Source organism: Ovis aries, chromosome X (genome assembly GCF_016772045.2).
Source record: "Ovis aries strain OAR_USU_Benz2616 breed Rambouillet chromosome X, ARS-UI_Ramb_v3.0, whole genome shotgun sequence".
Lineage (NCBI taxonomy): Eukaryota > Metazoa > Chordata > Mammalia > Artiodactyla > Bovidae > Ovis > Ovis aries.
Window position 1 is genome coordinate 107,166,346 of NC_056080.1, and position 22,872 is coordinate 107,189,217.

Below are 22,872 nucleotides of genomic sequence, written 5' to 3' on the forward strand. Positions count from 1 at the left end.
AAAAAGTCATAATTTAGGTATTATGCATATCTATGAGAAGGAATTAAAAATTGAATGTCAGTTTTGCCATATCAAAATTTCATGAGGAAAAAATCTCCAAAATCACATGCAAAGCTTCTATGATAAATCATTTTGATCCAGACACAATAAAAAATACAGAGTAAGAATAAAGAAAGTATTGGAGAAAAGTGTGTTGCCCTACAATAATCTTGCTTTTCCATAAACCTCAGTTTTTTTAATATATTTATTTTAATTGGAGGTTAATTACTTTACAATAATGTATTGGTTTTGCCATACATCAACATGAATCTGCCACAGGTATACACATGTTCCCCATCCTGAACCCCCCTCCCACCTCCCTCCCCGTACCATCCCTCTGGGTCATCCCAGTGCACCAGCCCCAGGCATCCAGTATCATACATCGAACCTGGACTGGCGATTTGTTTCATATACATGGAGTTTACAAAGATGGTAATGATAAATCTCAGTTTTAAATGATCATCCATTTAGGATCACCAGTGTGCAGTAGAATGACTCCAGGAGTAACAGAGCATCAGACAGTACCAAGACATTATTCCTACACTACAATGTTCAACAATTTACTTGACTACCAAGTATACCAAAAAAATAATAAAAAATTAATTTGGGGGGGAAAATTTTACATTTATCCGTGTATATCATAAGTTCATTTTGGTGACACTTGGTTCTGATTAAGTTTTATATTGATCTTTTACTATTGTTTACTTTTTAAATTGAGGTATAAATTCATGTGCCATACTATTCATCCTTTTAAAGTGTACAAATCAGTGGTTTATAATGAATTCACAAACTTTTACAACCATCATCTAATTTCAGAATATTTTTATGACCCCCAAAAGAAAACCTATTCTCCTTGGCATTTACTCACCACTTCCCTATACCCTTTCTGCCTCTGTGGACTTGCTTATTCTGGACATTTGATATAAATTGAATTAATAAATATGCAGCATTTTGTGTCTGTCTCCTTTCACTTAGCATAATATTTTTAAGGTTCATGTGTGTTATAGCATGTATCAGAATTTCATTCCGTTTTATTGCGAAGTAATATTCCATTGCAATAGATATACCATATTTTATTTCTTCATTTATCATTTGATGTACATTTGGGCTGGTCCCTCCTTGGCTCAGGGAAGTTAAATGAATTTGGGGCTATTATAAATAATGCTGATGTATGTGGTTAAGTGTAAGGTTTTGAGTGGACATATGTTTTCATTTTTCTTGGATCTATACCTAAGAGTAGAATTGCTGGGTCACATGGTAAACCTTTGTTTAATATTTTGAGGAACTATCAAGCTGTTTTCCAAAGTAGATATCCACAAGAAATGTATGAGGGTTCCAATTTCTACTTCTCCTATCATGCCTTTTGATATGGGTAGCTACTGAGACTAAACAGGATTTCATTACCTCTCCTAGAACATTCTACTTGGATTACTGGCCACCACTTTCTGGGTCAGGCCTAACAGGTTCATTGCCCACTAAGCTCAGTCCTTTGTCCAAGTTCTAGCTTACTACTGTTTACCTTCTGACATCTTCTACCAAGACCCTCCCCATATGCTTCATGTCCTAACCTATATAATTATGACATACTTTAGATGGTTTCATTATTCAGGTAATAATTTCCTGTAATTATTTGATAGTAATTCATCATCAGCATTATTTATTCTCTAGTGGTTCTTTAAAGTTCATAAGACACACAGTTTCATTTATTTCTTACAACATAATAATAAGTACCATTATTCTCATTTTAGGGATAAGGAAACTAAAGCTCAGAGAACTTAAATGACTTACCTAATGTCACAGAGAGCTAATTAGTGGTAAAACCAGAACCCAAACTTTTTAACACCAAATCCTATCCCAACCACTGATTATCTAATACAGTTTCTCTACCATAAAATCCTTTCTATAAATTATATTATGAGGACATTTTCCCAAATTATTTTAGCAGGTTCCAAGTTCTCCAAAACCTTAAAAGAATTTTTCTAGCTTGTCTATGACATAGCATTGTTTGGCTTCCCAGGCTATCATCAACCTCATCAATTAATTGTTCTGAAAGAATCAATTTAGTCTATATGTGGCAACAGATAATGGGGCAAAAGCCTAAGAGCATTAACTTTTATAAAATCCAAATAATAATTGCTATAGATTTCTCCATAATATTTTAGTTCTTAATCAGTATTTTTGTTCAGTGCTCGTAATACTTGCATTTACATCCTAATAGGTTCAAATTCAGACAGCCTCCTCAAGTTTAGTATTTAAATCTTCATCAAATACTTTCATCTTTATCCTACTCTGAACCAAAATTTTTTAAAGATTTTTTTAATGTGGACTATTTTTAAAGTATTTATTAAATCTGTTACAATTTGTTCACTTTCTGGTCTTTTGGCCATGAGGCATGTGGGATCTTAGACCCCCAACCAGGGACTGAACCCATGCATTGGAAGGCAAAGTCCCAACCACTGGGCCGCCAGGAAGCCCCTCAACCAAAATTTATTTGCCCATACGAGGAAATATCTTTCACTGTTATCCCCCTTATCTCCTCATGCTTGCTACCTCCTGAACAGTTTTGCTCATGTTATTCCCTCAAATTCTCTTTCCCCTTCCCAGTAAAATATCTACCCTCCCTTTAATACCTAACTCAAATCCCACCTTATCCATAGTGCTTTCCCCTACAATTTCAGACTTCAGTGACCTCGCTTTCCTTTTAATTCCAGTTACACCATGCTAGAAAATAAAGAAAACATCAATGGGATAGCAATCCATCAGTTAGAAAATGATGTATTCCTAAGGAGTCCAAGTTTCAGTCCTTATACTACTTCTGATATTCTTGATAACTTTAAATCATCAAGATAATTTCACTGTACCTCCTGATGATAAAACTGAAAGTAATATAATCATTTACAGTGAAAACTCTATTTGAAACCAAACTACCCCAAACCCTTAATTAAGTAGAATTCTTTTTTGCACAGAACGTTTAAGAAAAATGAGGCAAAACAAACAAAAAAAGAAGCTCATTCCATTTTTAATTACATTCCCGGGAGTGTCTTGGTCTTGGTAGATACTCAGCCTCATGCCCAGCATCTGTTTCATCCATTCTTGGAGAGTGACCACTGTCTTGAGATGATGAGCCTGTCAATCTGTAAAAGTAAAGATGTTTACTAGATTCTACTTGCTAAGGCAAGAAAGTTGACCTGAATTTGAAAATTTCTGAGGACATGCTACTGCTAAGTCACTTCAGTCGTGTCTGACTCTGTGAGACCCCATAGACGGCAGCCCACCAGGCTCTGCTGTCCCTGGGGTTCTCCAGGCAAGAACACTGGAGTGGGTTGCCATCTCCTTCCCCAATGCATGAAAGTGAAAAGTGAAAGTGAAGTCACTCAGTCATGTCTGACTCTTCGCAACCCCATGGACTGCAGCCCACCAGGCTTCCCCATCCCTAGTATTCTCCAGGCAAGAACACTGGAGTGGGTTGCCATTTCCTTCTCCAATGCATGAAAATGAAAAGTGAAAGTGAAGTCGCTCAGTTGTGTCTGACTCTTAGCGACCTCATGGACTGCAGCCCACCAGGCTCCTCCATCCATGGGATTTTCCAGGCAAGAATACTGGAGTGGGGTGCCATTGCCTTCTCCAGGAGGCAAAACAAAATAAAATTTTATTTCACCAAGGCAGTCAAGACAATTGAAAAGAAAGTGAAATGGTACAGATGAACCTATTTTCAGGATAGAAATAGAGACAGAGATGCAGACATAGAGAACTTACATGTGGACATGTGGGGAGGGAGGGAAGGAGGGTGAAACTGGGAAAGCAGCATTGACATCCAAGTGTATAAGCAATAGCTAGTGGGAAGCTGCTGTATAACACAGGGAGCTCAGCTCAGCACTCTGTGATGAGGAGTGGGGTGGAGGGCAGGGAGGAGATCCAAGAGGGAGGGGTGTATGTATACATATAGCTGACTCACTTTGTTGTATAGCAGAAACCAACACAGCATTGTTAAGCAATTATACTCCAATTTTAAAAATAGAAAAAAAGTATAAGACAAGGACTGAGTCTTAATCTTCTTTGCCCACCTTGACATACAGCAGAGTCTCAGTGAAGTTTTTCAAATGGATTTGTTGGTGGTGGTGGTTAGTCACTTAGTTCTATTTTGTAACCTCATGGACCTCATGTAACCAGGCCTCTCTGTCCAGGCAAGAATACTGGTGTGGGTAGCCATTCCTTTCTCCAGGGGATCTTCCTGATCCAGGGATCAAACCCACATCTCCTGCATTGGCAGGTGGATTCTTTACCTCTGAGCCACCAGATTATTTCACTAAAAACCCCCTACCCAGAACTTTTCAGTAGATCAATTTGGATGCTTTATTTAAAATTTTCTCAAAGGCTAAACATGTCTGCTGTGAATATTCAATGTAACAGCTTCGTTTATGTCTATATCAACTATTTTTTGGTAGTTTCTTCCTCTTGTCCTCTCTTTCTCATTGGCAGCCTTCTGTTTTCTTTTCCAGAAGCCTATTGAGCATGGCACACTTTCAGTAATGTTCCATTTTTCTATTTGATTTTTACTCAACCATATGTGACCCCATTAAGCAGCTCTGACAATTCCGGCTTCTCTCTCTAACAGAAGATCTCTGTTATAAAGAGGAATAGAAACATATTCATAGATCCAAGGCTCTCCTAAGAATGTAGATCCTTTATGCTGATATTTATTAGATGCAATATTGTAAAATGGAATAGTGTGCACCTTCTCCAAAATTTCACCAGGCAAAAGCCCCAGTTCAGAATGCCTTTACATTAATCAGCTTTCCCGGCAGCATAATGATGCTGGAAATTAGGAAAGCAATGGAGGATTCTTACCCGGATTTAATAGGCTCAGGCACTTTGCTAACACACTGCAGTGGATCAATTGAAGTTAATTATTATACAAGATTAAACCCCAAGTAACTACAGTACATCAAACCAATGCAAAAAGCTCTGGCTGGGGAAGAAGGAAAAACAAACATGAATCCTGGAGCCAAGACTTTTCTACCCAGTCCTTAACTCACTGCATTTTGCATATAAACATAATAGATTAACACAAGATGAAATACAGCATATTAGATTCTGAAAGTAAGATATAAACTTCACCTACTGTCTCTATGAGATACTTAACCTAGGAGCCTAAAGAAACAGCTATAAATTTTCTTAACTTTTCTATTTATTTTTGGATAGCTGATTTGTCTTCTACTGCTTACTCAGATTTACATTTCTACCCACCAGGGACTCAAACTTTTATGACCATTGACCATTCCAAGAAAAATATCTTAAAAAGCCACAGAAGCAAATAAATGGGATTTCATATTTATTCACTGCCTGAGTCACTTCAAGGGAGCGGGGCTAAGCTGAGAATAGGTGAGGTGTTTAACTGATAGTTCTCATAAGTTGAAAGAGTTCTTTGGGTTCTTTAGGGACCTAACTGAGAGAGACAAAGGAACATACTAGAGAGGAAAACACAATGACCAGGCACTTGTATGCTAATTCATGATCATTAAGCGGTAGTGATGTACCTCTGGGGCAGGGTATTTTTAAAATATCAACTGTTTCTTCTTGAGTTCCTTTTTCTCCTTGCCCTTTCCCTCACTGAGCAGCTAAACAGTTGCACACTCATTTGCTTTGGCAGACAGCAGACACAGCATAAAGCTGTGGGGAGCAAAAGACATCTCATCTCAGCATTTGGGTTTCAAACATCTAGCAAAGGACTTACAACATACACAAGTAATTGTTGCGAGAAAGCAAAAATTAGCTCAACCATCCCCTACCAGACCAGGAAAAGACTTCCTAGGATGACAGAACCAAGAAAAGGTAGAGACGAAGCAATGAGAGTATAGATGTCAAATGTTCTAAGAGGGGGCCAGAAATGAAAAGTCACAAAAGTTTTTTTTTTGTTTCCAAGAAACAGGGAATTCAGGCCCCATGTGGGAGATGATAAGATACAGAGACAAATGGCACTTATATGTGTCTAGGCAAAAGGGGACCTGATAGCCTTACAGAGCTTTGTTGTTTTTTAGTGGCTCAGTCGTGTCTGATTCTTTACTACCCCATGGACTATAGCCTGCCAGGGTCCTCTGTCCATGGGATTCTTCAGGCCAGAATACTGGAGTGGGTTGCCATTGCTTCTTCAGGGGATCTTCCTGACCCAGGGATTTAACCCACATGTCCTGAACACTGCAGGCATTGGCAGCCAGATTCTTTACCATTGAGCCACCAGGGAGCTTTACTACATGGCATCATGGTGCAAGAAGAGCTAAGTGATTTCTGTGAACACAAGTGTGACATGGAAGTAGCAAGAGAAAAAGACAATTAACCTAACAGAGCCATGAAGTTAGGAACAAGGATCATTTCTTCTGCTAGTGTCTATGGACATTTGATGTAGACTCAGATGGGGCCATGGGCATCTTGGCAGGTACCTACATGGACAGATGATATTGAAGATAAAATAGATCATCTCTCAGTTTCTTGGCACTCTTTGAGTTCTCCATCTACCCTTCAATAACTTAGACACAACTCAAAGGAAAGAAGCGTGAAGTCCTAAAACTAATTACAATTAATTTTCCAAATTCTGTTGGAATAAAGGAGTTGAATTTGAATTTATTAGAAAAGATAGTTTTATTTCTTGTACGCATATGTTTATAGACTGAGATTCATGCCTGCATATCTGTAAGTATATGTATAACAAAGTTTGGGCCATAGGACTGTTCAAAATAGGAATGGGCAAGTCATTTATTCCATAAACATTTACTCTTTGGTTATTATGGCTTTAATTAAGGGCTGGTAAGAAAAAAACATCCATCCAGTTGTGGGTGTAGCTGGTGATAGAAGTAAAGTCTGATGCTGTAAAGAGGAATATTGCATAGGAACCTGGAATGTTAGATCCATGAATCGAGGCAAATTGGAAGTGCTCACACAGGAGAGTGAACATTGACATTTTAGGAATCAGCAAACTAAAATGGACTGGAATGGGTGAATTTAACTCAGATGAACACTGTATCTACTACTGTGGGCAAGAATCCCTTACAAGAAATGGAGTAGCCATCATAATCAATAAAAGTCTGAAATGCAGTACTTGGATACAATCTCAAAAATGACAGAATGATCTCTGTTCATTTTCAAGGCGAAACATTCAGTACCACGGTAATCCAAGTCTATGCCCCAAACAGCAATGCTGAAGAAGCTAAAGTTGAATGGTTCTATGAAGACCTATAAGACCTTCCAGAATTAACACCCAAAAAAGATGTCCTTTTCATTATAGGGGACTGGAATGCAAAAGTAGGAAGTCAAGAGATACCTGGAGTAACGGGCAAGTTTGGCCTTGGAGTACAAAATGAAGCAGGTCAAAGACTAAGAGAGTTTTGCCAGGAGAATCCACTCGTCATAGCAAACACCCTCTTCCAACAACACAAGAGAAGACTACACATGGACATCACCAGATGGTCAATACTGATATCAGTCTGATTATACTCTTTGTGGCCAAAGATGGAGAAGCTCTAGACAGTTAGCAAAAACAAGACAGGAAGCTGACTGTGGCTCAGATCATGAACTTCTAATTGCCAAATTCAGACTTAAATTGAAGAAAGTAGGGAAAAACACTAGACCACTCAGGTATGACCTAAATCAAATCCCTTACAATTATACAGGGAAGTAACAAATAGATTCAAGGAATTAGATCTGATAGAGTGCCTGAAGAACTATGGACAGAAGTTTGTGACATTGTACAGGAGGCAGTGATCAAGACCATCCCCAACAATAAGAAATGCAAAAAAGCAAAATGGCTGTCTGAGGAGGTCTTACAAATAGCTGAGGAGAAAAAAAAAACCATGAAAGGCAAAGGAGAAAAGGAAAGATATACTCATTTGAATGCAGAGTTCCAAAGAATATCAAGGAGAGATAAGAAAGCCTTCTTCAGTGATCTATGCCAAGAAATAGAGGAAAACAATAGAATAGGAATGACTAGAGATCTCGTCAAGAAAATTAGAGATACCAAGGGAATACTTCATGCAAAGATGGGCTCAATAAAGGACAGAAATGGTATGGACCTAACAGAAGCAGAAGATATTAAGAAGAGGTGGCAAGAATACACAGAAGAACTGTACAAAAAGATGTTCATGACCCAGATAATCATGATGGTGTGATCACTCACCTAGAGCCAGACATCCTGGAACATGAAGTCAAGTGGGCCTTAGGAAGCATCACTGTGAACAAAGCTAGTAGAGGTGATGGAATTCCAGTTGAGCTGTTTCAAATCCTGAAAGATGATGCTGTGAAAGTGCTGCACTCAATATGCCAAATTTGGAAAATGTGGCAGTGGCCACAGGACTGAAAAAGGTCAGTTTTCATTCCAGTCCCTAAGAATGGCAATGCCAAAGAATGCTCAAACTACTGCAAAATTGTACTCATCTCAAACGCTAGCAAACTAATGCTCAAAATTCTCCAAGCCAGGCTTCAACAGTATGTGAACCATGAACTTCAAGATGTTCAAGCTGGATTTAGAAAAGGCAGAGGAACCAGAGATCAAATTGCCAACATATGTTGGATTATCAAAAAACCAAGAGAGTTCCAGAAAAATATTGACTTCTGCTTTATTGACTATGCCAAAGCCTTTGACTGTGTGGATCACAACAAACTATGGAAAATTCTGAAAGAGATGGGAATGCCAGACAACCTGACCTGCCTCTTGAGAAATCTGTATGCAGGTGAAGAAACAACAGTTAGAACTGGACATGGAACAACAGACGTGTTCCAAATAGGGAAAGGAGTACGTCAAAGCTGCATATTGCCACCCTGCTTATTTAACTTATATGAAGAGTACATCATGAGAAATGCTGGGCTGGATGAAGCACAAGTGGGAATCAAGATTGCCAGGAGAAGTATCAACAACCTCAGATATGCAGATGACACCACCCTTATGGCAGAAAGCAAAGAGGAACTAAAGAGCCTCTTGATGAAATGAAAGAGGAGAGTGAAAAAGTTGACTTAAAATTCAACAATCAGAAAACTAAGATCATGGCATCTGGTCCCATCATTTCATGGCAAATAGATGGGGAAACAGTGGAAACAGTGGCAGACTTTATTATTTTGGGCTCCAAAATCACTGCAGATGGTGACTGCAGCCATGAAATTAAAAGACACTTGCTCCTTGGAAAAAAAGGTATGATCAACCTAGACAGCATATTAAAAAGCAGAGACATTATTTTGCCAACAAAGGTCCATCTACTCAAAAACTACAAGGAGATCCAACCAGTCCATCCTAAAGAAGATTAGTCCTGGGTGTTCATTGGAAGGACTGATGTTGAAGTTGAAACTCCAATACTCTGGCCACCTGATGCAAAGAGCTGACTCATTGGAAAAGACCCTGATGCTGGGAAAGATTGAAGGCAGGAGGAGAAGGGGATGACAGAGGATGAGATGATTGGATGGCACCACCAACTCGATGAACATGAATTTGAGTAAGCTCTGGAAGTTGGTGATGGACAGGGAGTCCTGGTGTGCTGCAGTCCATGGGGTCGCAAAGAGTTAGATATGACTGAGCGACTGAACTGAATTGAAGAAGAACATAATAGCAGGGAGAGTTTACGGAAATTCATAGAGCCTCATCCAAAGGGTTGGAAGTTCAAGGGAAGGGAATTATAGACAAGCAGATAGGAAGGAAGCTTTGGTGTAGGAAGAAAATAATCACCTAGTTACTTAACTTTGTGTTAAATACTGGTTCTCAAACTTTGGTGCAAATAAAGAGCAACTTTGATGGAACTTTTTCATTGTATGTACACCAAGGCCTCAGTACCAGGCTTTGATTCCATGAGAATAAAGCAAGGGTCAGCATAGCATACTTGTTCTACAAAGACCCAGATAGTAATTGTGTTAGGATTTCCAGGCCATATGGACTCTGTCACAACTACTCAATTCTTCCCTGTAGTGTGAAAACAGCCATAGACTACATATAAATGAAAGAGTATATCCATTTTCTAATAAACTTTTTTTTCACAGAAACAGGTAGCAACTTAGATCTGGGCCACAGGCCACAGTTTGCTGACCCCTGTTCATGAGCAAGGCCTGTGCACCTGTATTTTTTTTTTAAGTTCTACAAGTGATTCAAATGCAATGCAAAAAGTTTCAGTATTACTGAATCAGAGCACCATTTTCCAGAAAGCTTCAGTTTGAATACAAATATGTTACTTACGAGAAGTTAACATGTTAAAACTTTATCAGTCTTTCCCAAAGTTTTATCTAATAATAAATTTTAAAAGCACAGGAAATTGGGGCAAAAGACACATGACTCTCATTTATGAATGGCTACATAGAGGTTATTTAAAAACTCTAAATTAAATATTATGAGATAGAACGCTGTAGAATATTAAAAGAATAAACTATCATAACTAAGTGAGACTGATACCAGGAATAGAAGGACATTTTGCATTCTTTGATCTAATAACTTCATTTCTAGGAATGATACAGATACACATGAAGAGATTCAGGTAGAAAAAGTATTTATCATTGCAGCAATGTTGGTAATAGCAACAGATTGAAATCCATCTAAAGGTCCATTAATGGGAGATTGGTTGGTAAAATATGCTCAATTATGCACAGAATGTCTCTGCAAGAATATACAAGAAACTAGCAACAGTGATTTCCACTAGGGAGAGGAACTGGATGACTAAGAACCAGGGCTGGGAGGGAGATTTGCTGCATATATTTTGGGGCTTTAGGGTTTTATATAATGTGCAAATATATATTCAAATGACTATTTTAAATTTTTAAAATTACATCTATCAATTGGTTTATTTAGAAAACACTTATTGACCTCTTATCTGAAGGTAGGTAATAAACATTATATCTAGAAGAAACTATCCAGTAAACAATTTGGAAAATGGTAGCGCAAGTGCCTAGATTCTATCACCAAAACTTTTGATCCAGTTGTCCTAGGAGAGGGAAAAGAGGCAGATAGTACTTTTTTTTTTTTAATGTCCCAAGGTGATTTTAATGGGCTTCCCTGGTGGCTCAGATGGTAAAGTGTCTGCCTACAATGTGGGATACCCAGGTTTGATCCCTGGATCAGGAAGATGCCCTGGAGAAGGAAATGGCAACCCACTCCAGTACTCTTGCCTGGAAAATCCCATGGATGGAGAAGCATGGTAGGCTACAGTCCATGGGGTTGCAAAGAGTTGGACACGACTTAGCCACTTCTCTTTCCTCACTTTCCCCACTTTCCCATCCACCTGCCAATGTAAGAAACACGGGCTATATTCCTGGGTCAGGAATATCCCGTGGAGGGAATGCTACCCACTCCAGTATTCTTGCCTGGGAAATCCCATAGACAGAAGAGCCTGATGAGCTACAGTGCATGGGACCACATGGACATGACTGAGCAAATGAGTGTACACACACACAAGGTGATTCTAATACCTAGTCATGTTTGAGGACTGTTCAGTTCAGTTCAGTCGCTCAGTCATGTCCGACTCTTTGCAACCCCATGAATCGCAGCACGCCAGGCATCCCTGCCCATCACCATCTCCTGGAGTTCACTCAGACTCAGGTCCATCGAGTCGGTGATGCCATCCAGCCATCTCATCCTCTGTCGTCCCCTTTTCCTCCTGTCCCCAGTCCCTCCCAGTATCACAGTCTTTTCCAATGAGTCAACTCTTTGCATGAGGTGGCCGAAGTACTGGAGTTTCAGCTTTAGCATCATTCCTTCCAAAGAATACCCAGAATGGACTGATTGGATCTCCTTGCAGTCCAAGGGACTCTCAAGAGTCTTCTCCAGCATCACAGTTCAAAAGCATCAATTCTTTGGCTCTCAGCTTTCTTCACAGTCCAATTCTCACATCCATATATGACCATAGCCTTGACTAGACAGATCTTTGTTAGCAAAGTAATATCTCTGCTTTACAACATGCTGTCTAGGTTGGTCATAACTTTCCTTCCAAGGAGTAAGTGTCTTTTAATTTCATGGCAGTCACCATCTGCAGTGATTTTGCAGCCCAAAAAAATAAAGTCTGACACTGTTTCCACTGTTTCCCCATCTATCTCCCATGAAGTGATGGGACCAAATGCCGTGATCTTCATATTCTGAATGTTGAGCTTTAAGCCAACTTTTTCACTCTCCTCTTTCACTTTCATCAAGAGGCTTTTCAGTTCCTCTTCACTTTCTGCCATAAGAGTGCTGTCATCTGCATATCTGAGGTTATTGATATTTCTCCCGGCAGTCTTGATTCCAGCTTGCGCTTCTTCCAGTCCAGCATTTCTCATGATGTACTCTGCATATAAGTTAAATAAGCAGGGTGACAATATACAGCCTTGACATACTCCTTTTCCTATTTAGAACCAGTCTGTTGTTCCATGTCCAGTTCTAACTGTCGCTTCCTGACCTGCATATAGGTTTCTCAAGAGGCAGATCAGGTGCTCTGGTATTCCCATCTCTTTCAGAATTTTCCATAGTTTGTTGTGATCCACATAGTCAAAGACTTTGGCATAGTCAATAAAGCAGAAATAGATGTTTTTCTGGAACTCTCTTGCTTTTTCCATGATCCAGCGGATGTTGGCAATTTGATCTCTGGTTCCTCTGCCTTTTCTAAAACCAGCTTGAACATCTGGAAGTTCACGGTTCACATATTGCTGAAGCCTGGCTTGGAGAATTTTGAGCATTACTTTACTAGCATGTGAGATGAGTGCAATTGTGTGGTAGTTTGAGCTTTCTTTGGCATTGCCTTTCTTTGGGATTGGAATGAAAACTGACCTTTTCCAGTCCTGTGGCCACTGCTGCATTTTCCAAATTTGCTGGTATATTGAGTGCAGCACTTTCACAGCATCATCTTTCAGGATTTGAATCAGCTCAACTGGAATTCCATCACCTCTACTAGCTTTGTTCGTAGTGATGCTTCCTAAGGCCCACTTGACTTCACATTCCAAGATGTCTGGCTCTAGGTGAGTGATCATACCATCATAATTATCTTGAAGATCTTTTTTGTACAGTTCTTCTGTGTATTCTTGCCACCTCTTCTTAATATCTTCTGCTTCTTTTAGGTCCATACAATTTCTGTCCTTTATCGAGCCCATCTTTGCATGAAATGTTCCCTTGGTATCTCTAATTTTCTTGAAGAGATCTCTAGTCTTCTCCATTTTGTTGATTTCCTCTATTTCTTTTCATTGATCACTGAGGAAGGCTTTCTTATCTCTTCTTGCTATTTTTGGAACTCTGCATTCAGATACTTATATTTTTCCCTTTCTCCTTTGCTTTTCGCTTCTCTTCTCTTCACAGCTATTTGTAGGACTACTTATCTTAAATAAGCATAGTTTGATAGTAAAAGAATCTACAGAGAATCTTAATTGGATCAGAGAACGCCACATCTCCAGAGGACATAACAAGTGCATGATGTCATTTTTCAGAACAATAAAGGAAGGGTCAAGGAGGAAATAAGCAGTTTTCAGTAATGTTCTTCCACTTTCCAGAGCAGTCCTATGAAGGTAATTCATTTTGCTGATCTGAGGCATCCCTGGAAGACAATAGCTGCATTGTTCCCATTTCATGCACTTTTTTTGCCTGGCCATGCCACGTGGCTTGTAGGATCTTAGTTTCCTGACCAAGGACTGAATCCGGACCTTTGGCAGTGAAAGCGCAGAGTCCTAACCACTGGACCACCAGGGAATTCCTTCATGAACTTTTCTATCAATACTTGCACTTAAGGAAGGAAGACTGAGAACAGAAAGGCCACATACACAAGCACACATACCATAGTGAGGTTCCATTTCTTCTTTGACTTGCTAAGGGAACACTGGAATAAATATCCTTACTCTATCATCCAACACCTTCCAATTCACTATTGCCAGAAAGACCCTTAACAACCTGAACTACATGTGTACTGAATGAACACATCCATAAGCACGTATTGAAAATTCACAGTACAGCTAAGGAAATTAAGTAACATGAGAGAACAATCAATCTGAACAATGAGAATGCATGACTATAATTGGGACAGAACTAATTGTAAGGGAAAGGGGAAAAAATAAGATGAAAACAGCAAGAAGCCCTAAAGAGACACAGAAATGGGGAAACCAAAAAACATTTTTTCACCATTTAAAAATTTATCAGTGAAAATGTCAAATAGAATGATCAATGCTGAAAACCAGAAGATAAAAGAAATATTTGTAAACATAAGAGAAAAATACATTGAAATGGGATTTATCAATGAAAAGATAAGGTATATTGAGAGCAGATCCAGAAAACTAATAACTAAGCAATAGTTGTACAAGAAGAGAAAAAAATAGGTGGAAATCAGTAATCAGAGAAACAATAAAAGAAAACTTCTCTAAACTACAAAACTTTAGTTTTCAGATTAAAAGTGATCCCAAATTTTAAGAACCTTTAATGAGAAAAGAAGCACACCCAGAAAGCCTATTAAAACACCTAAGCAAAAAAATTTTAAAAAAAACCTAGGCTACAATAAAAGGAAAATCTTATAGATATCCAGATAGATTTTTTAAGTTTGTTTATAACATATAATTGGGCTTCCCTGATGGTTCAGATGGTAAAGAATCTTTCATAACATAGACTTAGACTAGCATGAAATTTCTCTTCTTCAATCCTGAAAGAAATATATGTAGGAAAAAGGATTTAAAGTAATATTCATATGGGAGAGTAAAAAACACTTGTAAACATGAGTTCAGAAAGTAAACCATTCATGTACTCTTTATAAGTAAATCCTTCAAAGAAAGAATATTCCCAAATGAAAACTATAACAAATCAAAAAACTCAAAATAAGGGAAGATGAAATGTATGCAAAAGAGTGGTGAACAGTGCCTTTTAGAAGCGTATCTAAAAAGGTAACATTTGAACAAAGACTTAAAGCTGGCATGATGGTAAAAGATACTAAGAAGATATAGCCATCACAAATATTTATGCGCCAAGCAATAAAACAGCAAAGTTTCCCAGAATTAGACAGAGAAAGCAGTATAACTACACATAGTGAAGAATGTTAATAGATGTCTTTCAGAAAATGACAAAGCAGAAAGGAAAAATGGAGAATGGGAGTTATTCAATCAAAATTTTCTGTCCCCTTCAAAGAAAGTATGTACTTTCTTCTTATGGCTATGGAATATTTATTAAAATCAATGATGTCCTTCACACAAAGGAGCTTTAATATATTCATAAAGTTTTTAAAGACCCCATTACCTAACAACAGTACAAAAAATTAGAAATCAATAACAAAAATATAAGAATATCTTGGCCATCTGGAAAGTGATAAGTGCTTGGATAAAAGAAGAAATTAAAATAGAAATCATGACTTACCTAAAATTTATCTCTGCAAAAATGTACTTTTTAATTTGTATTACAAGCTATGGGCAAACTAGGAATGGAAGGAAACTACCTCAACATAATAAAAGTCATATATAAAAAACTCATAGAAAACATTGTACTAAGTTGTGAAGGACAAAGTTTTTCCTCTAGGATCAGGATAAGGCAAGAATGCACACTTCACCACCTCCATTCAACATGGTACTGGAAGTTCTAGACAGAGCAATTAAGCTATCAGAAATTACTAGGCTATTAGTCTAATTAAGTTATTCATTCTTAATATAAAAAAATAAAGGTATCCAAATTAGAAAGGAAAAAGTAAAATTGTCTGTTTACAAATGATGTGATGCTATATGTATAAAAACTTTACAGATTACACACACACACAGAAGCTATTAGAACTGCTAGATGAACCTGGGTCACCCGCATTGCAGGCAGATGATTTTACCATCTGAGCTACCAGGGAAACCTGAAAAGAAATTAAAGAAGACATAAATAAATGGAAAGATAACCCATGTTCATGTATTAGAAGAATTAATATTGTGAAGATTGCAACACTACCCAAAGTGATCTACAGACTCAATGAAATTCCTATCAAAATCCCAATGATATTTTTTGCAGAAATAGAAAAATCCACCCTAAAGTTTACATGGCATCTCAAAATACCTGAATAGTTAAAGCAATCTTGAACAAAGCTGGAAGATTCATATTTCATCATCTCAAAACCAACTACAAAACTATGGTAATCAAAACAATTTGTTGTTGTTCAGTTGCTCAGTTGTGTCCAACCCTTTGTGACCCTATGGACTGTAGCACGCCAGGCTTTCCAGTCCTTCACCATCTCCTGGAGCTTGCCCAAACTCATGTCCATTGAGTCAGTGATGCCATCCAAACATCTTGTCCTCTGTCATCCCCATCTCATCCTGCCTTCAATCTTTCCCAGCATCAGGGTCTTTTCTAATGAGTCGCCTCTTCACATCAGGTGGCCAAAGTATTGGAGTTTCAGCACATCCATACATGACTACCGGAAAAGCTATAGCCTTGACTATACGGACCTTTGTTGGCAAAGTAATGTCTCTGCTTTATAATATGCTGTCTAGGTTGGTCATAGCTTTACTTTCAAGGAGCAAGTGTCTTTTAATTTCATGGCAGCAGTCATCATCTGCAGTGATTTTGGAGCCCAAGAAAATAAAGTCTGTCACTGTATACATTGTTTCCCCATCTATTTGCCATCAAAACAATATGGTATTGGAATAAAGGGGCTTCGCTGGTGGCTCAGTAGTAAAGAACCTACCTGCCAATGCAGGAGACAGGGGTTCTATCCCTGAGTCAGGAAGATCCCCTGGAGAAGGAAATGATAACCCATTGGCAGTATTCTTGCCTAGGAAATCACATGGACAGAGGAACCTGGTGGGCTACACAGTTCATGGGGTTGCATAAGAGTTGAAAACAACCTAGCACTAAATAACAACAACAACAATTAGACTTATAAACCAATGAAACTGAATAAAGCACTTAGAAATAAATTATATATATATATATATATATATATATATGTATGGTTAAATAATTTTTTGGTAACGATTTCAAGAACATTCAATGGGGAAAGGACAGTCTTTTCATCAAATGGTGCTAGGAAAACTGGATATCCATGTGCAAAATGGATGAAATTAGACTCGTAACATCATATACAAAAATCACTTCAAAATGGATCGAAGACCTACATGTAACAGCTAAAACTACAAAACTCTTAGGAGAAAACATAGGTGGAAAGTTTCATGACATTGGATTTGGCAATGGTTTCTTGGAGATAACAAAGGCACAGGCAACAAAAGCAAAAATAGACAAATTGGATTTCATAAAAATTAAACATTTTTGTGCATCAAAGGAAATAATCAACAAGGTAAAAGGCAACCTAGAGAATAGGAGAAATTATTTGTAAATCTTGTGTCTAATAAGGAATTAATATTCAGAATATATAAAGAACTTCTAAAACTCAACAATTTTTTTAAAAAAGACCAATTCAAAATGAGCAAAGAACTAAGAACTAAGATTTCTCCCAAGAAGATATAAGAATGACTAGTCAATAAGCACAGGCTTTCCTGGTAGCCCAGCTGGTAAAGAATTCACCTGCATTGCAGGAGACCCCAGTTTGACTCCTGGGTCAGGAAGTTCCCCTGGAGAAGGGATCGGCTAACCATTCCAATATTCTTAGGCTTCCCTGGTGGCTCAGTTGCTAACGAATCCACCTGCAATGCAGGAGACCTGGGTTCGATCCCTGGGTTGGGAAGATCCCCTGAAGGAGGGCATGGCAACCCACTCCAGTATTCCTGCCTGGAGAATCCCCATGGACAGAGGAGCCTGGCAGGCTGCAGTCCATGGGGTTACAAAGAGTCAGACACAGCTGAGTGACTAAGCACAGCACACAGCAAAGTCAATAAGCACACGGAAAGATATGGCTTCTTCCCCCAAAAAAAAAAGAACAGAAAATAACAAGCATTGGTGAGGATATGGAGAAACTAGAAATCTTCTGCACTATTGATGGGAACTTAAAATAATATAGCCACTGTGGACAGAATTATGGTTGTTCCTCAAAAAAGTAAAAATAGAATTACCATATGGTCCAGGAAATCCACTTCTGGGCATACACCCCAAAATAATTGAAGGCAGGTTTTAAAGAAATATTTCTACAGCCACGTTCATAGCAATATCATTAACAATAGCCACAAAAGTAGAAAGAAATGTCCATCAACAGACAAGTCAATAGGAAAATAAAGTAAAAATATGCAATGAAATGTTATTTAGACTTAAAAAGGAAGGAAATTCCAACACATGCTACAACACAAATGAATGTTGATGACATTATGCTGAAGTGAAGCAAGCCAGACGTGAAGACAAAAATCCACTTTCATGAGATACGTAGTCAAATACATACACCCAGAGAGTACAAGGAAGTTTCAGGAGGCTAGGCAAGATGAATAGAGAGTTATTGTTAAGTGAATATAGATGTTCCGTTTTGCAAGACAGAAAGAGTTCTGGAGATGGATGGTAGTGATGAGTGTACAATGGTACGGATGTACTTAATACCAACAAAGTGTACAGTTAAAAATGGTTAAAATGGTAAATTGCATGTGTATTTTGCCACAATAAAAAATTTTAAAGAACATTAAAAAAACATAGGATATGTATAAAAGATGCAAAACTTTCCAATTTATTTTACAAAGTTTTTATAGCTTAAATACAAAACATAATACATATAAAAAATAAAAAGCATTCACCATACAAATGTAAACACTCTAAATAAGACAACAAAAAATCCAGCAGTTTATGCAAGATGTTAGGAAATCTAACAATACAATTTGTATTAAAAAGTTAAAGAGAAAATCCATACAATTGTGCCAAAAATAATAATTAATAGATATTAAATTCTGGAACCATTCCAGATAAAAACTCCAAAAAATAAAAGAATAGGGGTGATGTGGTATTTAAGAGCAAAAACTTTAGAGCCTCACTACCTGAGTCTGAATCTCAGATCCAGCAATGCCTACCTGGAAGTTCTCTTTAAAGTGAGAATGATAACGATAGCTCCTTTATGAGTTAATACAATATAAGATACTTAGACCAGCACCTGCTCTTCAGAAAGGTACTATGGTATAGAAGCTACCTGGATTCAGATCCAATCTTACTACTGTGAGCTATGTGACTTGGGGGAAATTACTTAACTTCTCTTTACCTCTATTTTTCCTTTGTCTATAAAAAGTAGTATGTATGTGAGAGTTGGACCATCAAGAAGGCTGAGTGATGAACTGATGCTTTCAAACTGTGGTGCTGGAGAAGACTCTTGAGAGTCCCTTGGACAGCAAGATCAAACTAGTCAATCCTAAAGGAAATCAACCCTGAATATTCATTGGAAAGACTGATGCTGAAACTGAAGCTCCAATACTTTGGCCACTGGATGCAAAGAGCCAACTCATTGGAAAAGACTCCGATGCTGGGAAAGATTGAGGGCAGGAGGAGAAGGGGCCGACAGAGGATGAGATGGCTGGATGGCATCACTGACTCGATGGACATGAGTTCAAGCAAATTGCGGGAGGAGGACAGGGAAGCATGGTATGCCGCACTCCATGGGGTTGCAAAGAGTCAGACATGACTTAGTGACTAAACAACAATAAAACGGGGAAATAATAAATACACATCAGTAAAATAGGGATAATACTAAACCTACTTCTAATTAGCCTTGTTCATAAGCTTATTGTAAAAATTAGATTAAAGTGAAAATCCATTGCCTGGTACATGCTAGGAATTATTATGACAACATGGTACCTTCTGGGGCTTCCTCTCCATGGCTCCAGTCTCTCTGGCAACCAGCTCACAAATTCCAACCACTTTAGCAGGCCCAAACTCTAATTCCTGCTTCTTCTGCCCAGAGAGACCACCACTCTCAGCATGGATTCTGCCACCTTGGGAAATATACGGAGGGAAAACACCTAGGTAAATGCTAGGCTTGAATCAGATATTTCTCTCTCTCTCTCAAGGATTGCCACCCTGCTTTGGTTGCTGTCAAATGCTTGTAAATGGTTGTTTTAAGTATTTTTGTCCAGTTTTTGCAGTCATTCATGGCAGGAGAGTAGCCTGATACCAGCTACTCTGTTATGATCAGAACTTGAAGTCATAGCAACAATTTTTTAATTGATAACATACTTTGCTGTTGAGTTTGTGAGGGAAGTAGGTATTCTCCAATGTTGTGGGTAGAACTATAAATAAACTACAGTTCTTTTTAAAACAATAATAACTTTTACTAAGTTCATTGTGTGTCTCAAAATTTCTAAGCTGTTCATACAATATAAATCTAGTATATCATTTAATCCTCAGACCAGTGACATGAGACAGGTACATCCTAATTACAGAAGAAGAAATGGAGGAAGGCAGAGGAGAGTAACTAACTTGTTCATGGTTATAAAGCTAGTGAATGGTGGAGTCAAGGTTTGAAACCTGACACTTTTATTCCACAGCTCCTGCTCTCAACCATCCTATTATATAGCCAACCTGGAAATATTTATTAAAATTAAAATGTACATAGCTTTTGATCCAGCAATCTCACTTCTGAGAATTTGTCCACCAGAAATAAAAGCACTATTAGTATAACAAGATATATGTGTAAGCTTGTTTATTGCAGCATTTGTAATACTTTTAAAAATTCTGGAGCCAATCTAAATGTTCATTTGATAAGAGAATGGTTGAATAAATTATAGTACATTTGTACATACTATAGAATATTATATGACTATTAAATGAGATTAATATATATATATATTGAGTGGAGGCTATATAGGACATATTAAAGATGAAAAACAAATTACAGAATAATATGTATAGTGTGAGTCATAAATGACTCACCTAATTTATGTCTCCAGCATAGACCTTTCTGTTGAACTTCAGACTTGCCACTCAATATTCCCTTTCCAAGATTCAAAAGCACTGCAAATGCGATACCTCTACAATTGAACTGAGAGTTTTCTATCTCCAAGCCTAATTGCTTCTAGTGTCCCCTTTGCTAGTTAATGGCCCATCATACATACAAATATGTGAGTCAGAAGCCTAAGATTTACCTGTGACACCTCCTTCTCTCTCACATCATGCTAGACACATATCCAACCGGTTACACATATCCATGTCCTGTTGATTTTATAACCAAAATATATTTCCAAACTATCTGTTTTCATTCCTCCACTACCATCACTCTCCTGGCAAATTACCAGCATCTCACTTGGATTGCTACAATATTCTCTAACCTGACTAGTTTCTCCAAATCAATTAATTTTAGCCCACCTTAATTCATCCTCTGCCCCACATTGTGAAATCAAAAAGAGTTGCCAATTTGAAAAGCTTTGCCTTACAGAAAACAATGCAGTATTATCATAATAAATGCCTAAAGAATTCAATTGCTCTTTATTATTAAAAGTAACCATCGCTTTAGTAATCTGGGAAACATTTTGATTTATAATTCCCCGTCCCCTAATACATGAACAGAGGAAATGTAATGGGGAAATGCACTTTAAATTCTTCCAAAAGAGATATTCTTTAGTGGGTGGGGAGGTGTGGCTTGAAAGAGCTTCTTTCTAGGGAGTACCTCTAGCAATCATGCCCCCATATATTCTCTCTCCACTTTGGCTACCACTTCATAAGTATCACGGTAGAAAAAAAAAAAATTCTTCTTCATTCTATTCAGGCTGTGTAAATTTATAACCTGAAAGACCTTAAGCACCCAAAGGTCTCCTTCAACTCACCTGGGCTTCAGACCTGTTTCCTACCTCTTAATTCTTGCAGGTTATCCTGATTAGGGCTGCAATACTTCTGCTAGGCTCAGCTCCTGGCCATAGATCTTCATCCACTGGTTAGAATTCTGCCAAGAGTCGGACTCGAGTAAGCGACTGAACTGAACTGAACCCAGACTCCCAAATGCACCGGACTGCTTGCTGAGACTGATACACACAGCAGGGCCCTGTGGGCCTCCAGGACACAAAAGCCTTTCTGTGTCTCCCTTCTCTTGATTACAGGAAATAGGCTTTATTCAGTCCCTCAGTTCCAACCGGAGGTTCAGACAGTTGCTAATTAGGGGAGGAGGAGTTGTGGAGACAAAAGGGGAAAGTCAAGAAATAATAGTGCAGCCCTGGGGCAGAGTCCTAGTTCCCGCTCAGTTCAGTTCAGTCACTCAGTCATGTCCGACTCTTTGCGATCCCATGGACTGCAGCATGCCAGGCTTCCTGTCCATCACCAACTCCCGTAGTTTACTCAGACTCATGTCCATTGAGTCAGTGATGCCATCCAACCATCTCATTCTCTGTCATTCCCTTCTCCTCCTGCCTTCAATCTTTCCCAGTATCAGGGTCTTTTCAAATGAGTCAGTTCTCATTAGGTGGCCAAAGTATTGGAGTTTCAGCTTCAACATCAGTCCTTCCAATGAACACCCAGGACTGATCTCCCTTAGGATGGACTGGCTGGATCTCCTTGCAGTCCAAGGGACTCTCAAAAGTCTACTCCAACACCACAGTTCAAAAGCATCAATTCTTCAGTGCTCAGCTTTCTTTATAGTTCAACTTTCACATCCATACGTAACTAGAAAAACCATAGCTTTGACTAAACATACCTTCTTTGCAAAGTAATTTGTCTGCTTTTTAATATGCCATCTAGGTTGATCATACCTTTTCTTCCAAGGAGCAAGCGTCTTTTAATTTCATGGCTGCAGTCACCATCTGCAGTGATTTTGGAACCCAAGAAAATAAAGTCTGTCACTGTTTCCATTGTTTCCCCATCTATTTGCCATGAAGTGATGGGACCAGATGCCATGATCTTCGTTTTCTGAATGTTGAGTTTTAAGCCAACTTTTTCACTCTCCTCTTTCACTTTCATCAAGAGGCTCTTTAGTTCTTCTTCACTTTCTGCCATAAGGGTGGTGTCATCTGCCTATCTGAGGTTATTGATATTTCTCCCAGCAGTCTTGATTCCAACTTGTGCTTTAT

At 38.3% G+C, this 22,872-nt stretch overlaps 1 long non-coding RNA gene across 1 annotated transcript; it reads right to left on the reverse strand.

The window, feature by feature from the left end:
* Window positions 1-230: 230 nt before the first annotated feature.
* LOC121818174 (uncharacterized) lies at window positions 231-21,834 on the reverse strand. The gene is made up of 3 exons (XR_006058236.2): window positions 21,640-21,834; window positions 19,676-19,812; window positions 231-3,173 (listed from the first exon to the last, which is right to left on the reverse strand). It is a non-coding gene; the product is annotated as an uncharacterized LOC121818174 (long non-coding RNA).
* Window positions 21,835-22,872: the final 1,038 nt, after the last annotated feature.